Source organism: Diabrotica virgifera, chromosome 5 (genome assembly GCF_917563875.1).
Source record: "Diabrotica virgifera virgifera chromosome 5, PGI_DIABVI_V3a".
NCBI classification, from domain to species: Eukaryota; Metazoa; Arthropoda; class Insecta; order Coleoptera; family Chrysomelidae; genus Diabrotica; species Diabrotica virgifera.
The window spans coordinates 18,772,781-18,793,902 of record NC_065447.1 but is presented as its reverse complement, the minus strand read 5'-3'; the positions used below and the strand labels follow the sequence as shown (position 1 = coordinate 18,793,902).

General features: G+C 31.7%; 1 protein-coding gene across 2 annotated transcripts in view; it reads right to left on the bottom strand.

Annotated features, from left to right (window-relative positions):
* LOC114332516 (trace amine-associated receptor 4-like) overlaps positions 1–21,122 on the bottom strand; it is a 237,650-nt gene that overhangs the window by 75,990 nt on the left and 140,538 nt on the right. The gene's annotated exons all lie outside the window — the stretch shown is intronic.

Sequence of the window (21,122 nt, the reverse complement as noted above, 5' to 3'; positions counted from 1 at the left end):
CAGAAGAATTTTATATTCATCATTGGCGCGCGTACGGGTAATGGTCTGAATTTTTTGAAGAAAAAAATAGTACGCTACTGAGATATGTCAAACTAAAAATCATTTTTGAATTCCTCGTTTAATTGACGACAAAAAATCTTTCTTGCCCTTTTTTCATATGCGACGCCGTTTTTATGTAAAAAAATTAAACATCTTAACGTTTACAAAGCATTTGAACTAAGTTTCTATGCATATGGAAACTACCTCAAATACTTGGTAAGCGTTAAGATGTTTTATTTTTTTGTATAAAAACGGCGCCTCGTATAAAAAAAGGAAAGAAATATTTTTTGTCGTAAATTGAACGAGTAATTCAAAAATGATTTTTAGTTTGACATATCTCAGTGGAGTACTATTTTTTCTTCAAAAAATTAAGACCATAACCCGTACGCGCGCCAATGATGAATATAAAATTCTTCTGTTATCTGTATAGGAGATCATTTTGAACATTTCTTGCAGCTTTGCACCTAGTTAAAATCTTATTAGTAATATTTTCTGTTATTTTTCTAGTTTAGTATTATTATATGGGATAGTTCTTGATGATGTATTAAGAAATGAAAAATACGCGCCAATATGTTTTATTTTTCTGCATAAGAACGGTGCATCATATGAAAAAAAGAAAAGAAAGGTTTTTTATCATAAATTAGACGTGGAATTTAAAAATAATTTTTAATTCGAAATATCTTAGTGGCGTACTATTTTTTTCTTTAAAAAAATTCAGACCATTGCCCGTAGGCGCGCCAATGATGAATACAAAATTCTAAATTGTATGTCAAAAAATTCGTAATAACTGCCTATTAAAACTCACCAAATTTCATTTTCATAACTCAACTGGTCTTAGAGCAATAAATAAATTGGCAGTTTGAAATAAAAATGTCAACACCCCGTATTTCCGAAACTAAGCATTTGCGGACATATGTTTATAGAACAAACTGGTATTAATTTTTCATGTAGAATTAGCCCTTAAAATGTTTCATACTTATTTACTAACACCCTGTATATTTACATATGTATATTATGAGCTCCAAATTATTATGAGCCAAGCTGACTTACCAGCTTTGGTACTTTCATAATTAAATTTAACTAAAATTAATATTCAAGAAACCAACAAAAAAGATGTCGATACCAGGACCTCCTATCTTACTCAACAGACGAAGATCAGACCTTACCTTGTTACAACGAAGGAAATTACTAAAGCATTAGAAAAACTGAAAAACGGCCAAGATTCCAAACAAAATGCTGAATGACGGTGGAAACACATTAACTGAACAACTAAGGATACTTGTACAAAAAATTCTTTCGGGACGTACAATACTTAACAGCTGACGCACTAGCATAACGATCTTTAGGGTAATAAAACGGTACCCGAAAACTGCAGAGAAATAAACCTGCTCAGTACCGCTCTGAAATTGACCACAAAAGTCATATCCACCAAAATCACCCACGAAATAGATCTAGTAGATGAACAACAAGGCTTGAGACCCGGACGATCCTGTAACGATACAGTTTTTGTTGTCAGGCAAGTCATGGAAAAATCACTAGAATACAACGTCCTGGCTTACTGCTTCTTCATAGATCTACAAAAGGAATTCGACCGTGTAGAGATGAATGACGTAACTCATATGTAATATAAACGAGACATACCATCAGATATTATCAAGACTATCGAAAACATATACAGGAGAAATGACATACAGGCCAGAATTAATAACAAACTAACACAGCCGATACTAGTGGAAAGAGGCACACGTTAAGGAGACTCATTGAACCCGCTGCTGTTTAACCTCATCATGGATAAAATTATTCATAAAGTCAAAAATCTGAGTAGGTATAGCGTACAGAATGGGGGGAAAATTACCACTATAGTATGCTATGCAGATGATGCTATACTTATTGCAGAGAGTTAAGATGATCTTCAGAGACTTTTATTCCAATTTAATATAACAGCAAAAAAGTTCGAAAGTTGACCAACAAATAAACAAAGCCAACAGAATAGCAGGATGTCTTAAACACACAGAAACAACGACGAAGATTTATAGGACAGTAGCTAGGCCAATTATGATTTACACTGCGGAAACAAGACCTGACACTACAAGGGCAAAAAAAATAAAATTCTTCTGGGTTAAGCACACGTAGGAATAACAAACAATGAAATTGCAGATACAATTGCCAAAGAAAGCATAGAAATGAAGGAACAGATAAATTGCGAATTAACTACAGATGAACAAATAAACATATCAAAACATAAAATGATGAGAAAATGGTCCTACTGTGGCAAGAATACACCTTTACAAATCCAACACGTTACACCAGACTAGAAACCAAATTGAGGAAAAAACCTTGGTTCAATAAGTACGATTACAATCGCAAAAGCACAACCACTATTAGTAGAATGATATCTGGTCACGCATGTTACACATGGCACACTTACATAAAATTAAAATACTTGAGAGTGATCTTTGCGAAGTTTGTAATAAAATCGGTGACCTGGACTACATCTTTTTTGATTGCCTAAAATATAGGGCTCAATCCAATGAGCTGCTCAGAAAACTTCTACAGTTGTACATTAGAAGGCCATATAACATAATGTATCTTTTTGCTTTAATCCTACGTTAGGCGCAGCGTTATTTCTGACGAGCTTAGTCGCGAATTCTACGATTGTAGACCAATAGTTTTTTGTCGTATAATACCGGATTTTGACCAAATTAACAAATTAACGGTTAATAACATATTTATTTATGTCCGTACTTTGATATTAGATATGTTTTGTTCCTTGGATTGTCTCATTTTGACAGTGGTAAAATTAAAAACGAGGTCATGATTTTTTGGGTCTTTATTCGCAAGTTAATGAAAATGGTCAAAAAAATAAACTCAATTTAGTAAAAAACACAAATATTTTTTATCTTTGAGCTTATAGAATGACCAATAGCGATGAATAATAAAGAATAGAACTGAAAAGTAAAAGAAGAACAAAACTATTAAATGGTCAATGTGGCACAATTTTAGTCCGTCAAACATTCAGTGCAAATATCCCCAAAATGATCCTTGAATGCAAATTTGTTACATCTTTGGCATCCCCTTCTTTTTGACATATTGCAAATTCATGCACAAATACAACATCGTCTCACGTAATTTGTTGGAATATTAGGGGGAGGGGGTACGACTTCTTGAACTCCGAGTAGTACGCGAGCTTGTCGTCTAAGTTCTCTTAGCAGGGAAGGTATAGGATATAGGTATCCGTATTCAATTTGCGGTTTGATTAGTTCCCATGCTAAGTTTTCAATGAAGTCACTTCTTGAAACATTTTCATTTATTAAAAAGTCTTGGATTTAAAATATTGTTTATTATTTTTATTTCAATTATTCTAATTGTATAAAAGTAGCAAACTTTGTATCTAGGGCTTTTCGTCTTCCTCGTATTACGAGAGATGTCGCTGTTTTGCGTCTCAAAAGGTGGAAACATTGCATCGCGATGTTTTCCCTTAAATAGGCAGGATTGTTAATATTTGTTTCAGAGTTGTGACCAAATAGCTTCACTGAGCATGCATATCACCGAGAGAACAATTTCTTTTCTGCTAAAACACCGATTTCTTTGAGCAATAATTCTTAAAAGTTAACATATCCTATTAACTAAAACAAACCGGTTCACATATAAAGAAACGAGTTTTTTAAACACAACTTAATAATTTCTTACAGATAATTGCTTCAATACTAAGAAATGCATTAAGGTTATATTTAATTTTCTTATCCTAAAGTTTTTATTTCTTAAATTGAAAACTACAAATATTTTGTAGTATAAGAAATATAATGTTGAGTTAATCCATATTTATATTTGTGAACAAGAAATTTTCTTGCAATGAAATAAATATTTTAAACCACAAGAAATAATTATTCAGAAATACCCTCTGTAGTAACTGTGGTTATAAAATAAAAACTTTGTCATTAATGCCGAAATGTTACTTGCAAAGATATTTTCTTCCACAAAAGAATTGAGCAGATTAACTATTTATGATTAAGGGTCGATTTCTCATACCTGCGGTAATCTATGGTTCAGTTGAACCAGGTTCAGCCGTGATCTTTGTTTTTGCTTGGAATGCATTTCTCATTGCACGTTCATGTCAGTGCGCGTTCTACAGCTTTCGACAAAAGCCAATAGATGGCAAAAGGTAAAAAACTGTCGCCATTTTGAACTACCTTTTTATGCTGTTTTTGAATAAAGTTAAATTTAAGTATTTATAGTCAAATAGTCATTTTAATAATTATAAATAAATATTATAAAAACAAAAAAAAATGTTATCGTTTATCGTTAGGCTTAATATAATAAAATAGGATATATTTATATTATGACAGCGTTTCGTGTTAATACAACGCATGCGTAGTCCATGAAATCATCTGAACTGAGTTCTGAAATCTTTGAACGGCCGAATTCCACCGTTAAAGCATCGTTCAAGTTTAAACCGCCGTCGGTTGAACGTGAATTGAGAAAGACGATTTTGACTTTAAACTGACGTTTACTAGAAGTTCAGGTTAAACTGGAGTTGAACTCGATATGAGAAATTGGCCCTTAGTCGTCAGTGTTTGTCAAGATGGCGTGATATGTTCATGTTCATATAGATGGATGTTTATTTATTGGTGTTCTTTAAAAATTAACGGATATTTTGAAGGTACGTACATTCTAGGTATTAAATAAAACTAATAAAAGTAAATTGAGTAATTTAAGGTGTAATAATAATATTGTTGCGTATCCCAATGGTTAAAAAAGAAACATAATAGTATCTTTATATGCTTTTTAGGTACTTATAATGATGGACGACTCTGAAATAAAGGAGCTTATTATTCTAACTGGAAAATGTGCCACAATTTAAAGCTGGGACAGAATGATATAATATGTAGCTTCAGAACAATATTAAGAAAGGAGTTATTAACCAACTGCGGGGCCTTCCAGAAATGGTAGAACTTCATACATGTAAGTACCTTTTTAAAAATGTGTATACTTATGTATCAACTATAATAGGTTTCTTGAATGTATCGTCTTCTATAAAAATAGACAATACAACGCTATATCAAACATGGCGGGTGCAACGCTGAGAATGTGTTCTGTTAATTTATTTGAGATAAAGAAATCAGTTAGTCTAAAAGAAATATATGTTTATGTTTAAGAAATGTTATTGCCGAAAACCGTGAATTAGTTAATATGTATTAAATGACTTAGATGTAAACTAATAATACTTTCCCGTAATAAAATTTCTTAATGATTAGGTATGCTGTCTCTTTTAGATTATAAAAATTAAGAAAATTACATATTATTATGTCTGCTTCAATGTTTTACATTGGTTGAATTTTCCCTCTTGTTTTAGCTAAACAATGTTTATTGTGTGACTTAATATTATACAGATAAATAATTAATATTTCATTAACAAAAAGAAAAAAATAAACAAAGGTGTAGGTTAAATAATGCCATGGTTGAACTAAATATGATTGATTATTATTAGTATTAATAGTTCTTTTGTGGGGCCGTGTATTCGTTTTTTTTTGTATTTCCTAAACTTGTCAAAATAAATATATAAAATATATAAAAAAAGTTTATTAAAGTTTACTCTTTCTACATAACGATTTTGTTTTAGTGAAATGCTGATATATAAAGTGCTATTAACAAAAGAAGGAAAATTTGAGGAAGTTAGATTTGCCTCTCCATCCTTTTATTGTTGTGTAGAATCCAGTGGTTTAAGAGTGGAGAAAATATTTGTATGTAATAATAACGTTTTATATCTTGTTTTATTAATAAAATAATGATTCTACCTTAACACAATGATTTATTTCGCCGTATGTAATATCACTTTATTTTCAAGAAATATTAACTTAACTCTAAATATACGTTTATCTCTGCGAAATATATTTCTTAACATTAAATACATTAATTATTAATAGTAAAATAATAATATTCCTTACTAAGAAATATTATTGCTCAGAAAGAATAGTTTTGTAATATGTAGAAAATATATTTTTATAACTAATAAAATTAATTAACATCAAGTGTAATTTCTTTCTGAAAAATGGGTTTGAAGTTTGCCAGAAAGTGATGGTTGAATCATGTTTAAGATATATTTCTTTGGCTATAGTAGAATTTACTTGAAATATTTTATAAAATTATATCTTACATACAAAGATATATTTCTTAGGCAATATGCCAAGTCGATCTTTCTTAAATATTAATAAAGTTTCTTTATGTCAAGAATTTTTTTCTCTCGGTGTAGATGCTGAAATAGCTAAATGGAGATGGTGATCCAACTCTGAATCAAATAAAAACAAAAACTGCCTTTATCATTTTCATTTATGTTATTAGCTTTATATGCACAATTAACTTTATATATATATATATATATATATATATATATATATATATATATATATATAGGCTACATATTAGCTTTATATATACAAATAAAAACTGGAACGCACTTAGTCGCGCGGTCTACGATTGTAGACCGGTGCTCTTTGAATAATAGTAAAAAAATAGTGCAAACAGATCGGGGGCGTTTAGCAAATTGAAGAGTAAGTTGGAAGTATTAGTGACAGCTACTAAGCAGGATGGGGCGTATGTGCAGTTTTCTGCAATTGGCGACCACTTAAAGGAGAGTGGTTTACGATTGTAGACCGCACGACTAACGGAGGGTTACAGAGAAAAGAAATTTATTTCGTCAGAACAACAAAAATACAAATTTACCAATACCTTTTGCTGCTACCTTATGTCTTTCCTTAATGTATATATACCACATCTATCCGAGGCCTACCTTTGATCGTATATAAAATGCCCTGAGAGAGTGTCATCCTTGTGTTAAATTCTTGTATTCTCTTTTACAAAATTTGTATCTGGCTGTGTGGGTTTTACCTTAGGGCCAAAAAAAGGACAAAAAGACTGCTGGAAACGTGTGACATGAAAATAGTCCGAGATATTACAAGAAAATCATTATGGGACAGACAACGTAGCACAGACTTCAGGCAAAGCTGTAATATAGAGAACTTAAATGACTGGACACTGAAAACAAAAAAAAGAATGGTATAACCATATAATCAGAATGGAAGAAGGAAGTCTGGTAAAGAGAGCACGAGGTAGATCACCAAACGGCCGAAGGAGTATAGGAAGGCCAAGGACATGGAGTGACAACCTGGATATCTGATGAGGAGGCATCCTCAGATGGAACAGGTGCGAGCCTATTAAGTAAACAGGAAGAGGAAGAATAAGAAGAAGAAGGATATTCAATATATTTTTTTATGTTTTAAACAATGGATTTAAAATTAAATCTATCTGTTAACTCCATGGGTTTTATTCGAGATGAAGATTGTAATGTAATATAGGACACTTCCAGTCCACAGCACCAAAAAGCAGGCCTAAACGAATAATGATCCGAAAATTGAAAAAAAAACAACTTTTTGCTAAAAATATCAGAATACCAACACATCCAAATGTAGACGATTTTTTACAGATCCGCCCTAGTCTATTATAAATAGACAACAAGTGGAATAATTAAATTGTCGGTTGATATGTGCGAGAAAACAGACGAGTTCCTGGATTCTTTATATAAGTATTTTTCTTCCTTCAGCATGTGTACGGAAGTATTGATAAACCTGTATAATAGACAAGTTTGGCCTGTTTCTATTTTTACCATGGACTGATAGATATTATACATCCCATTACATATTAACCACCTGAATAGATTTATTAATAATTCTATTGTAGTTTAGCCTTGTCCCCGACCGGTATTTCTATCGATATTCCAAAACAGTGTCAAATTCTACAAGTGACTTCCAAAATATGGGCCATTCATTCCACGAACATACGCCTGTTTTGGATTACTTCGACAACGAATATTTTACTGTACAACATAAGAAGTACGAAAGTAAATGGCGCTAATAATTATTCCAATAAATAACAATGTAATTTGCAATTTACTTTCGTTCTTCTTATTTTGCACAGTAAAATATTCGTTGTCGAAGTAATCCAAAACAGGCGTATGTTCGTGGAATAGGGTATATTTAAACTCAATTCATTACTATGTAAATCTATTTATTTTTGGAATGGACAAATTGAAAGAATATATATAATTTACACTGAGTCTACAAAACTACTAGAATCGATTGTTCCATTATTGAAATATTCAGAGCTACAAATATATCGTGGACGTACTGGAAAATCCACTAACTCCATTTTTTTTTATTTTGATATTTTAATACCATTAAATATACAAACATCAATATGTTAACAGGAAAAACCGTATATCTCCAAATTCGTCATCCACCGTGTTAAAATCGGTACATTCAATGACAAAGAAAATCAACTACATCTTTTACTAAGTTTTCATTAATATAATAATGTTTTTCCAAATATTTTTATGTACATGTATGTGCGCACCACCTGTGGTTAACATCCTTCAAAATCATATCCACGTACTAAAACTTGAACAGCCAGTGAACTCTATTTTTAAGAGGTAAAATAGAGGGCTGTAGAGGTGTAGGTAGAAAACAAGTTTCTTGGTTAAAAAATATTCGTGAATGGATTCAGATAACAAATGTAGGACAAGTATTCCATATTGTAGAAAATCGAGAAGCCTTTACAATGGTGATTGCCAACGTCGGATATTTCTGATATGGCACGTGAAGAAGAAGAAGGGGCTACCCACTGACTCAACTATCATAAACGACCGTTAGATATGGAAGAGGGTTGCTCAGTCAGTCAAGACCCACCCTGGGTTGTAGTGCTACGAGAAAAAAAGCTACTGTAAGCTTTGTATATTTTTTTCTACTTTCTGCACGTGCACACAAGTATTGATATGTCTGAATAATAGACAATTTTGACCTGTTTCTATTTTTATCATCGAAAGAAAGATATTATACGTTCTATTACATATCAACAACCTGAACAGGTTTATTAATAATTCTATTAGAGTCTAGCCTTGTCCCCGGTCGACATTTCCATCGATGTTCCAAAACGGTGTCAAATTCTACAAGTGGCTTCCGAAACACGACCAAGATATATAAACTCAATTCATTACTATGTAAATCTATTTAATTTTGGAATGGACAAATTGAAGGAATAATATATAATTTACGCTGAGTCCACAAAACCACTGGTATCGATTGTTCAATTATTGAAATAATCAGAGCTACAGATATATCGTGGACGTACTAGGAAAATCCACTAACTCCACTTTATTTAAATTTTGTTATTTTAATACCATTAAATCCACAAACATCAATATGTTAACAGGAAACACCGTATATCTCCAAATTCGTCATCCACCGTGCTTAAATCGGTACATTCAATGACAAAGAAAATCAACTCCATCTTTTTCTAAGTTTTCATGAATAAAATAATGTTTTTCCAAATATTTTTATGTACATGTATGTGCACACCACTTGTGTTTACATCCTTCAAAATCATATCCAGGTACCTACCAAAACTTAAACAGCCAGTGTACCCGACTTTTAAGAGGTAAGCCATAAGATATAATAATGTTTTAATGCGTTTTTCTCACGACATTTTTTTTATTTAGCTAATGCCTCGACGGAAGAAGAAAGAAGGACTGGAAGAAGGAAGAGGAGGCCTATATCCAAGGATGGATGTTTAGCGCTGATTAAATAGAATGCCTCGACAAATAATGGCCATTGGCATGGTAGGTACGGTGAATTTTTGCAGTTAGGTACCTACTGTCATGTGTAGTGTGTGTGTTGAGTAAGTGTCTTGTTACTTTGCAAAGTCGACGTCATTGTCTTTGCAAAGAGACGCTAATTGTATCCGAACGTCTTCTTAAAACTTTACTTTTGTGAATTTGTTGGATTTTTTCCAGTACGCCCACGATATTGGGTTTGCGACGTTGTCCAAGAGATTAAATACCAACATCTAAGTATGTCCATAGGGTCCATGTCCATAGGGTCCGTAATAACCACCTTACCAAGTTAGTCTTGGAGGAAGCTCAACAGAAGGAAGGCTCTAAGGACGTATACGAATACGATGGAGAGATAACATATGGCTAGATTTAAGAACAAAGGAGCTACCCGGATTTAAGAACAATGTGGATTCATAGACGGATGCTGAAGATACCGTGGACAGCAAGAAAAACGAACGAATAAGTACTGAGGAGGGCCAACAAAGATAGAGAACTGCTAAAGACCCTTAAACACCGGAAAATGTTTTATCTGGTACATACAGGGTGTGTCATGAGGAACTATACATACTCCTACCTCGTATAGAGGCTCCTATGGGGAATAACAAATGACCATTAAAAAGTGTCTGCTCCCATTGTTTAATAATATACAGGGCGAGTTTCGCATTTTGACAGAAATTTGTATTCGTCATAATTTTTGAACGGTCAGAGCGATGTGTCTCTTATTTTGGCCAATCGTTACACTGTTACCACCTAATTAACTAATTTATTCAAACTAGAAAAAAATCAGGTCCGGCTTTAAAAAAGTTAGTTCGTTTGTGTCTTAGAAAAAATTTCACCCTGTATACGCTTTTTGAAAACTCTAATATGAATTTTACAAATTAGACAAATAGGCAATTAAAATGGCATATTCATTTTTTTCCGCACACGATTACTTAATTTTTTATAAAAAAATCAAATTTCACTATGAATTAAAAGTTTGGTAAAGTGAACCATAGATTTAAAAAAAAATAACTTTTATTACAAAAATTAATTTTTTTTGCACAAATAAGTAATTTATGTTACCATCCAATCAACTGATTTATTCAAACTAGAAAAAAATCAGGTCCGGCTTTAAAAAAGTTAGTTCGTTTGTGTCTTAGAAAAAATTTCACCCTGTATACGCTTTTTGAAAACTCTAATATGAATTTTACAAATAAGACAAATAGGCAATTAAAATGGCATATTTATTTTTTTCCCCACACGATTACTTAATTTTTTATTAAAAAATCAAATTTGTCAAGATCGGAATTTTAACCTAAAAATGAAAAAAAAATGAACTCACGGTTTAACTCGCTACAACTCTGTTCCATTTTAATATTTTTTTTTTGAAATTTTTACAGCACATACCTCTTACCATTGTGAAGACTATGAAAATTGTTGTAGACTTTCAGTCTTCTTCTTTTAAAAGTTGCAAACTTGTAAATCGCAAAAATTAGGTGGAAAAATTTAAAATTTATCAATTTGATCACGTCTATGTTAAACTATAGAGTCCAAAAGAAGTGTTATGGGAAGTTTTAGATCTAGACGTGTTATAAAAAAAAATGGTAAAACTTTTGATTTTAAGAAAAACGTTGTTTTTGTAAATTAATTTTTGTAAAAAAAGTTAATTTTTTTAAATCTATGCAAAAACTTTGCCAAACTTTTTATGCATAGTCAAATTTGATTTTTTAATAAAAAAATAAGTAATCGCGTGGGGAAAAAATAAATACGCCATTTTAATTGCCTATTTGTCTTATTTGTAAAATTCATATTAGAGTTTTCAAAAAACGTATACAAGGTGAAATTTTTTCTAAGACCCAAACAAACTAATTTTTTAAATCCGGGCCTGATTTTTTTCTAGTTTGAATAAATCAGTTGATTGGGTGATAACATAAATTAAATATTTGTTCAAAAAAAATTCATTTTTGTAATAAAAGTTATTTTTTTTATCTATGGTTCACTTTACCAAACTTTTAATTATTCATAGTCAAATTTGATTTTTTTTATAAAAAATTAAGTAATCGTGTGGGGAAAAAATAAATTTGCCATTTTAATTGCCTATTTGTCTAATTTGTAAAAATCATATTAGAGTTTTCAAAAAGCGTATACAGGGTGAAATTTTTTCTAAGACCAAAACGAACTTATTTTTTAAATCCGGGCCGGATTTTTTTCTTGTTTGAATAAATCAGTTGATTGGTGGTAACATAAATTAAATATTTGTTAAAAAAAATTAATTTTGGTAATAAAAGTTAATTTTGTTAAATCTATATGGTTCACTTTACCAAACTTTTAATTCATAATCAAATTTGATTTTTTTATAAAAAATTAAGCAATCGTGTGCGGAAAAAAATAAATATGTTATTTTAATTGCCTATTTGTCTAATTTGTAAAATTCATATTAGAGTTTTCAAAAAGCTTATACAGGGTGAAATTTTTTCTAAGACCCAAACGAACTAATTTTTTTAAAGCCGGACCTGATTTTTTTCTAGTTTGAATAAATCAGTTGATTAGGTGGCAATAGTGTAACGATTGACCAAAATAAGAGACACATCGCTCTGACCGTTCAAAAATTATGACGAATACAAGTTTCAGTCAAAATGCGAAACTCGCCCTGTATATTATTAAACAATGGGAGCAGACACTTTTTAATGGTCATTTGTTATTCCCCATAGGGGCCTCTATACGAGGTAGGAGTATGTACAGTTCCTCATGACTCACCCTGTATAGTGAGGGAAATCGATATAAAATATTACAACTGATTCTCAAAAACAAAATACATAGATGGTTGTAGAGGTGTAGGAAGAAAAGTTTCTTGGTTAAAAAACATTCTCGAATGGACTCAGATATCAAATGTAGGAAAATTATTCCATATTCTAGAAGATCGAGAAGCCTTTGCAATGGTGATTGCCAACGTCGGATAATTCCGATATGGCACCTGAAGAAGAAGAAGGGGCTACTCACTGACTCAACTATCATTATCGAGCATTAGATATGGAAGAGGGTTGGGCAGTCAACCACGACCCATCCTGGGTTGTAGTGTTACCAGAAGAAGAAGCTACTGTAAGCTTTGTATAATTTTTTCTACTTTCTGCACGTGCACACAAGTATTGATAAGTCTGAATAATAGACAATATTGACCTGTTTCTATTTTTATAATCGAAAGAAAGATATTATACGTTCTATTACATATTAGCAACCTGAATAGGTGTATTAATAATTCTATTATAGTCTAGCCTTGTCCCCGGTCGACATTTCCATCGATGTTCCAAAACGGTGTCAAATTCTACAAGTGACTTCCGAAACACGGCCAAAATATCTAAACTCAATTCATGACTATGTAAATCTATTTATTTTTGGAATGGACAAATTGAAAGAATATATATAATTTACGTTGTGTCTACAAAACTACTGGAATCGATTGTTCCATTATTGAAATATTTAAAGCTACAACATGTCAAGGTCAGATCGATTTCATAGGAGAGCTCGCTTTTTACAATTATTCAATATTTTTACTACCCCAAATTTGTTTAACCCTTTAACTGTTGGAATTTAGAGTAGGTGTACGTAAATGTGTACTCTATACCCTTGAGGGACTCTTTAATTTGTAGTTTGAGTTATTTTTATTTATTATTTAACTTTCTCAACCACTGAAGGTTTTAGAGGAAGGACAAAATACAATAATTACAATATAAAATTACAAAGTAAATTACAATTTCAGTTGGTGTGTTAATTAAAAATTAAGGTTCTATAATATTAAGATCTTCTGATTTTTTAAATAGCCATCTTCTACGATCTTGCGTGTCCATTTTTCATTGTTGTACCCCAATGTCCCCATTCTAGATGAATCATCTTCAACATCATCCTTCCATTTTTTTATGGAACGGCCTACTGATCTTCTACCATCTGGTCTCTCAAAAAACACTGTCTTCAACACTCTGTCTTCTTCTGTTCTTATCACATGACCTATCCATCTTATTCGGTTAACTTTTATATGTCTGATGGTGTTTTCAGTAAGATACAGAGTCACCAATTCAGAATTGTACCGCCTTCTCCACTCTAATGTCAATTCATCTCTTTGAGTTCCAAATATTATTCTGAAAACCTTCCTTTCAAATACCAGCAGCTTATTTATTTCCTACTTATATAGCGTCCATGTTTCACTTCCATATGTAGCAACTGGGCAAATAATTGCCATGTACAGTCTTTGTGTAGATTGCATTTTAGCAGATTAGATCTTAATAATGATGATAGTGAGTATAATGCCCTATTCCCAGCAGCTATCCTTGCTGCGACCTCTTTATCTCTGTGGTTGTCATCTGTGATTTTCGCCCTCAGATTTTTAAACTATTTTACTACTTCGAAGTTGTGGTCAATCATAGTTATGTTTTGCCAAACTCTTGTTTTTGAATTTTTGGCCACTAGCATGTATTTTGTCTTATCTTCATTTATTTGAAAACCCAGACTACCTATTTCTTGTTTGAGTTGTGAAAACACCGCTCTCATGTCTCTTGTATAATGAGCGACTGCATCTAGATCATCAGCAAAGGCCACAAAGGCAATAGTTTTGATCCTCAATTCGCAAATCCCCCTATCAGCTCAGATGATATTTTACTTATTGCATATTCTAATGTCAAATTGATGGTAAGGTTGATAAGGGTCTGCTTGTCTATGTAAGTTCTGATGTTATACTAAACGGCATCGATGTTCTGTTTCCTATTTCCACGCATACATTTGAGTTAGCTCCACTAATTTGCTTAGTATTCCCATTTGTAGCATTGCTAGCTATAGTCTGCTTCTTTTTGTGGAATCATATGCTTGCTGGAAATCTACGAAAATTTGGTGTAAATCTCGGTTGAATTCCTAGTTTTTTTCGGATCGTGTAACGGGTAGCTCTTTTAAGATGACAGACTCAATAAAACACAGGTTAAAAAATAAAGTAAAGATATTTAAGATAATTATATACAGTGTAAAATGAATAAAATAAAATATATTTCTTTCTTCTGCAAATGAAAAGCAATATTATACTTCTTACTGCCATCCGAACACAATAGTAATATTAAAATGATATGATAAACAATACAATATACACAATAAAAATCTCGCTACGTTAAATCAACATAGCCATATATCCCGGCACGGCGACACCGCATTTCACTTCAATGCGGCACGGTTGAACAGCGACACGCAGTCACTCGTTCCTCGCTACTACCGCCTACTGCGGTAACGATTACGGTGGCGTCCGCGTAGGCACAGTTTCACCTCAAATACGGTGCATCTCTGCCAATCGAGCTATTGCTAATTCAACACGTTAGCAACAACTGATTTTCTCATTATCCTTCTCCTGGCTCGTCTTAAACATGCTTTCGATGCCACTTCTCCTTCAGTTTTCCCCAGCAGTGTTAGTAACACGGACACTCCTACGGTCGTCTCTGGTAGACCAGCTCATCGGTTTCTGTGGTATCATATCGCTACAATCGTAAATATTTGATCTATTGTTGACCTTTCAGCACTAATATTAAGATCTACGAAACATAAAACTTATTTATAATTTGTTAAGTATGCACTATATAATTTTGGTTAACCTCCATCATGATGATCAGTTTTAGTACTTATATAAATGCCCTTCACACATAATGCAAAATGATTAATGTAGAAAAATGTGTATTTGCAAGCCACATAGTACTATTCGTCGGAACAGCAGAAAAACTAAATAGAGGATTCCTCAACAACAAGGAAGTGTCAAGAAGATCGAAGATGACAATATACAAAACAATATAATAGGCCAATGTTAACATACATAGCAGAAAACTGAATTTTAAGGAAAAGACACCAGAGTAGGGATAGAAGCAGCAAGATAAATACCTCAGAAGAACGATAGGGACAAGATAAGCAGACAAATTCAGAAATGAAGAAAAAAGAAATATGAAAAATGAATAAGCATTTTCAATTTCGTTGCAACACGAAACTACAGCCGCATCATATTCTAGTTCAATCAGAGAGTGCTGCAAGCACCTCTACCGGTTTCGAAACTTATTAGTCTCTCATCAGGAGGCACATATGCTGCTCTCTCTGACCCAACCATGACAATAATGACAAAAAAAAATATATTGAAAATTTTAAACTGCTGGACAGTAACAGGCAAGTGAAAATAGTGTGGAAAGCTAAACCAATAGGAAAAACAGAAGGGGCAGACCAATTAAAGAGTTGAACAGCGATATATTACAAAATAAATGTAAATAAATGTAAATGAAGAACAAAAAAGAATGGAGAAACATCATCAAAAACTGGACGCACTTTTCTCAACACATAACGGTGGAGGAGAAATGATTATGTACATATAATATATGTATTTCTTATTAAAATAATTTTTTAATTACTTAATACATTTTATCGCCAGCCGTCACTAAAGTCATTCATTATTGTACTCAGTTACGCCATTTGCGGCAGTAAATTAACACTTTATTGTACTGAAAGAAGAATTTTACTGTACCTGCCGCGATTAATCAAATTAACTGAGATTAATAATTAATAAGTGAGTAAGCGGTCGATGGCAGTAATCGATTATTTATTTGAGTGAACTTTAAATTTATTTACTTTAATTATTAAAAATATTGTACAAAATTTACGTTATTATGAATTAAATTTATGTCAGAAAGTTAAATTCTGTAGTATTTTGTAATTATATTCATAAAACATAAATCGAATCTTTACATACAGATTTAGTAATTAGGTACTTATTCAATATTGATTACTTGAACAACTATCGATTAAACATCGAAATCGGCCATCATGCAAAAGCATTCTGTCATCGTCATTACTGTCATACGAAATTTTTATTTCGTCTAAAATTAATAAAATTCTTAAATCTTTTAAGTTTTGTATTAATGTAAATATATTATGAAATGGTGTTTTTGTTAATTCGATTATATATAGGACGGTGACAGATATTGATATTAATGATAATTTGTTAGCAAATATATTTATTTAGATTTTCTACTAGTCATCAAGGGAAAAGCAACTGCGCTACGGAAGGCTACACTTCATAAACAATAACGTAACTATTAACGGTATTTTTAATTGTTGGTATTTTATTTTAATTGTTAAAATTGGTTTAATATTTAAATAAAAATACGATTAAACTGTTTAAAATATATTTATTTCGTTGAAATTATAATAATAGAAATATAACATCTTACGTGCGTAACAAGTACACACACTCTTTTTTCATTAGGATGTAATTAAGTAAGTGTTAAGTAAGTTTTAATGTTTTTTATGATTGGCGATAAAATTTTGTATCGTCTGTTATTATATAAACTCGTCTGATATTCGCCTCGCTCGCTAACGTTCGCTCTGCTCATAATATCAGACTCGTTCGATAAAGAGTAACTTTACTGACTTGGTACATAAATAACTATTGTCTTAGTCAAAAAGTAATGAAGAGTTAAAACAGAAAGAAATATAAGACCAATTAAAAGCAACATCATGTTTTGTTTTACATGTTTAATTGCTAGTATACATATACGTAGTATACTAGAGCAATTAAAAATAAAATGAGTAACGAGTGCAGTATTGATATTCTCAAGGAATAAACCATAATATACAGAGAGAGTCTGTAAAGTGGAATAAATTCAATATCTCAAATACTAATTGTTTTTTTGGAAAATGCTCAGACCCGTCGATTAGTATTTCAAATTGTCCTTTTTGACATTCAATAATAATGTATACAGGGTGTCCCAATTTAGAGATATGACGTCATCGTCGATTTTCTTAAATGGCAACACTGTCATTTTGATAGCTAATTTGATAGGGTTTGTAAAGTTATACATAACTGCAAAATATCAAATTTTTATTCTCTACCATTTACAAGATAATAGAAAATAACAAAGTTATATCTGTAATTTGGAATATATTCAATGATTAAAATACTAACTGTTTTTTTGAAAAATACTCAGACCCGTCGATTAGTATATCAAATTGTCCTTTTTGACATATAATAATAATGTATACAGGGTGTCCCAATTTAGAGATATGACGTCATCGTTGATTTTCTTAAATGGCAACACTGTCATTTTGATAGCTATTTTGATAGGGTGTGTAAAGTTATACACAACTGCAAAATTTCAAATTTGTATTCTCTACCATTTAGATGATAATAAAAAATAACAAAGTTATGAAAAAGAAGTAATCAACTAATAATTGAATTTAATTATTTCAATAAATTAAGCAAAAACTCATATTGTTGCCCTCAATTATTGTCAAATTGTCAATGGGCAACGTTATGAGCATTTGCTTAATTGAAATAAATAAATTCAATTATTATTTGATTACTTCTTGTTCTTCATAACTTTGTTATTTTTTATTATCTTGTAAATGGTAGGGAATAAAATTTTGAAATTTTTCAGATGTGTATAACTTTACACACGCTATCAAAATAGCTATCAAAATGATAGTGTTGCCATTTAAGAAAATCAACGATGACGTCATATCTCTAAATTGGGACACCCTGTATACATTATTATTATATGTCAAAAATGACAATTTGATATACTAATCGACGGGTCTGAGCATTTTTCAAAAAAACAGTTAGTATTTTAATTATTGAATATATTCCAAATTACAGATATAACTTTGTTATTTTCTATTATCTTGTAAATGGTAGAGAATAAAAATTTGATATTTTGCAGTTATGTATAACTTTACAAACCCTATCAAATTAGCTATCAAAATGACAGTGTTGCCATTTAAGAAAATCGACGATGACGTAATATATCTCTAAATTGGGACACCCTGTATACATTTTTATTGAATGTCAAAAAGGACAATTTGGAATACTAATCGACGGGTCTGAGCATTTTCCAAAAAAACAATTAGTATTTGAGATATTGAATTTATTCCACTTTACAGACTCTCTCTGTAGAATAAGAAATAGACCAGAGTCGCCATGTTTCAAGACGTGTAGGTTGCAAATTGATTCCTGGGCTTCCAAATTCCAACCCTGGATATTGCCGATAAAATTGTATCTAAGTATAATTTTTTTCAAAAAATTAATTATACACTTGTTTACATTCTCATCAATTTAAAAGAGCAAAAATATGCCTGTTCAAATAAAAATAAATGGACCATTTATATTGTGATATTGTGTTGATTTATCTGGATTATTGATCGTTTTACAACAAAAAAATATTAACGTGCCTAAAGGACTGTTATGCTTATTTTACGAATGGAAAAACATTTTTTTGGTCTTGTTAATGGCGAGTTTCGTACAAGGCCAGGAAATTAAATGGCTCTTATCAATATAACGGCCATATTTATGTTAGAAGCGTTCTGGAGCTTTGTAGCACGTCCGTACAATTGAATTTAACGTACAACGTGTCTATATTAATGCTTTTACAGTAAAAAGTACTTTTATTTGCAAGAGGGCTGTATATACTTTTAAGGTGATACGAGACAATATAATTTAAAACCAACAGCTGTGGATCTGAACACAATAGAATATATACACACAAAGTGCATAGAATATTATAAGAACTTAAAATATACCGTTTGTTTTTTTTTAGCCTCTGTTGAGAGCTTGTAACCAGACCCCACGCGTGTGAAATTATTAAATAATCTCAGGTTCTATACTTGGTCGCCCATGGTATCTTTAGCATACGGCGATAAAGCCACATTCCGAAAGTTTCTAATCAGTATATATCCTTCGTTTTGAGTGTCCAGCCCTCTGCGCGATATAGCAGCACCGACCATACGTAGCACTTAGTAAACCTTAGTCTCAGTTAAAGATCGAATTATGAACAGGTCAGTACCTTCCTGAATTTTACAAAAGCTTGTCGAGCTTGCTCAATGCGACATTTAACTTCCCTGTCCGATGCCCAGTCTTCAAAAAGCCACGTTCCCAGGTATTTAAATTTGGACTTTCAATGGACTTGGTATTCAGTGTTATGGTGGAGTTTTCAAGTGCATCTAAGTTTCTGGAGATGATCATGGTTTGGTATTTTTGGTACCCATTATTCTCTAATCCCATTCCCTTACTGTATTCTTCGATTATAGTGAGAAGTTGTTGAAGATCGACTATGTTGTCACACATTAAAACACCATCATCAGCATATCATATGTTGTTGATCAATACTCCATTAACTTTGATTTCCATCTCTGCATCTTCCAAAGACTCTTGAAATATGACTTCCGAATAAATGTTAAATAAAAGAGGGAAAGCACATATCCCTGTCGAATACCCATTCTTATATGTATGAGTTTGGACATAGAATTGTCTATTTTTAATTGTGTCGTTTCATACCAGTATAAGTTTTCAGTGCATCTTAATTTTTTTATCTATATCAAGTTTCTTGAGAATTTGCATTAACTTGTGATGTTGATCATGATCAAAGGCTTTTTTGTAATCTAAAAAGCATACCCTAATAACACACAACATTTCAGGAATGTACTATCAAAGTTCTATTAATGTTTGAATGGACATTCTAGGAACCTAAAAATTTCTGATTAAATGGAAAATGGAAATTAGTGGCTTTTTTGGTGTTCTGTCTGTTAGTTTTGCTCTGGCTGGATCTCTTTTGTTTAAACAATTATGTAAGTATTATAAAATCCGTTTTCACTTTTCTTTATTCTTTATGAAACTCAAAGAAAATACCATTTTATAAATGCAAGAAACACATTTGATTGGTTTTTATTCCAAATTGAAAATAAAATGTGACAACTGTCAGATTTAACTAAAATGTCATGTTAGAATAAATGTGATAAATGTGTATTATCACGGACTTATCCTTTTTCCTATCATTTGTTACGCACTGAAAAATGATCATGAAAAGGACAATATGCATATTATTACCTGTAAATAGTACCTATTTCTTTTGATTTTTAATTATAAAGAATAGAAAAATTACCATTCATTTCAATTTTTTTTAGAATCAGCTGAAAGTGGTCTACAAAAAAAAAACAGGAAGAAAACGAATAGCCTTGTGGCTATGAAAGGCAAAAGAAAGATATAAAAAGTGTATTAGCTAGTTGGAAGAAACTCCACATTGTTATGCTTGCATAATAAGTTATTGCTTAATAAACAAATATTAAGACCTGTATGGACTTATTAATGCCAACTATTATGGGAGTGTACTCGTACTTACTAGACCAAGTAATATAAAAATTATGCAACGATTCCAGAACAAAATACTGAGAAATATTGTAGATGCTCCTTGGTATGTGACAAACAGTGATCTCCATAAGTACCTAGAAATGGAACCTGGATATAATCTTCAAGAAGATTGCAGGAAGTCACGAGCAACAACTTCATAAGTACGAGAATATTGAGGAAATCCAGCTCCTCGATACTACTGGGCAAACTAGAAGATTGAAGAGGACAAAGCCTTTTCAACTAGTTTGAGTGATAGGTGAT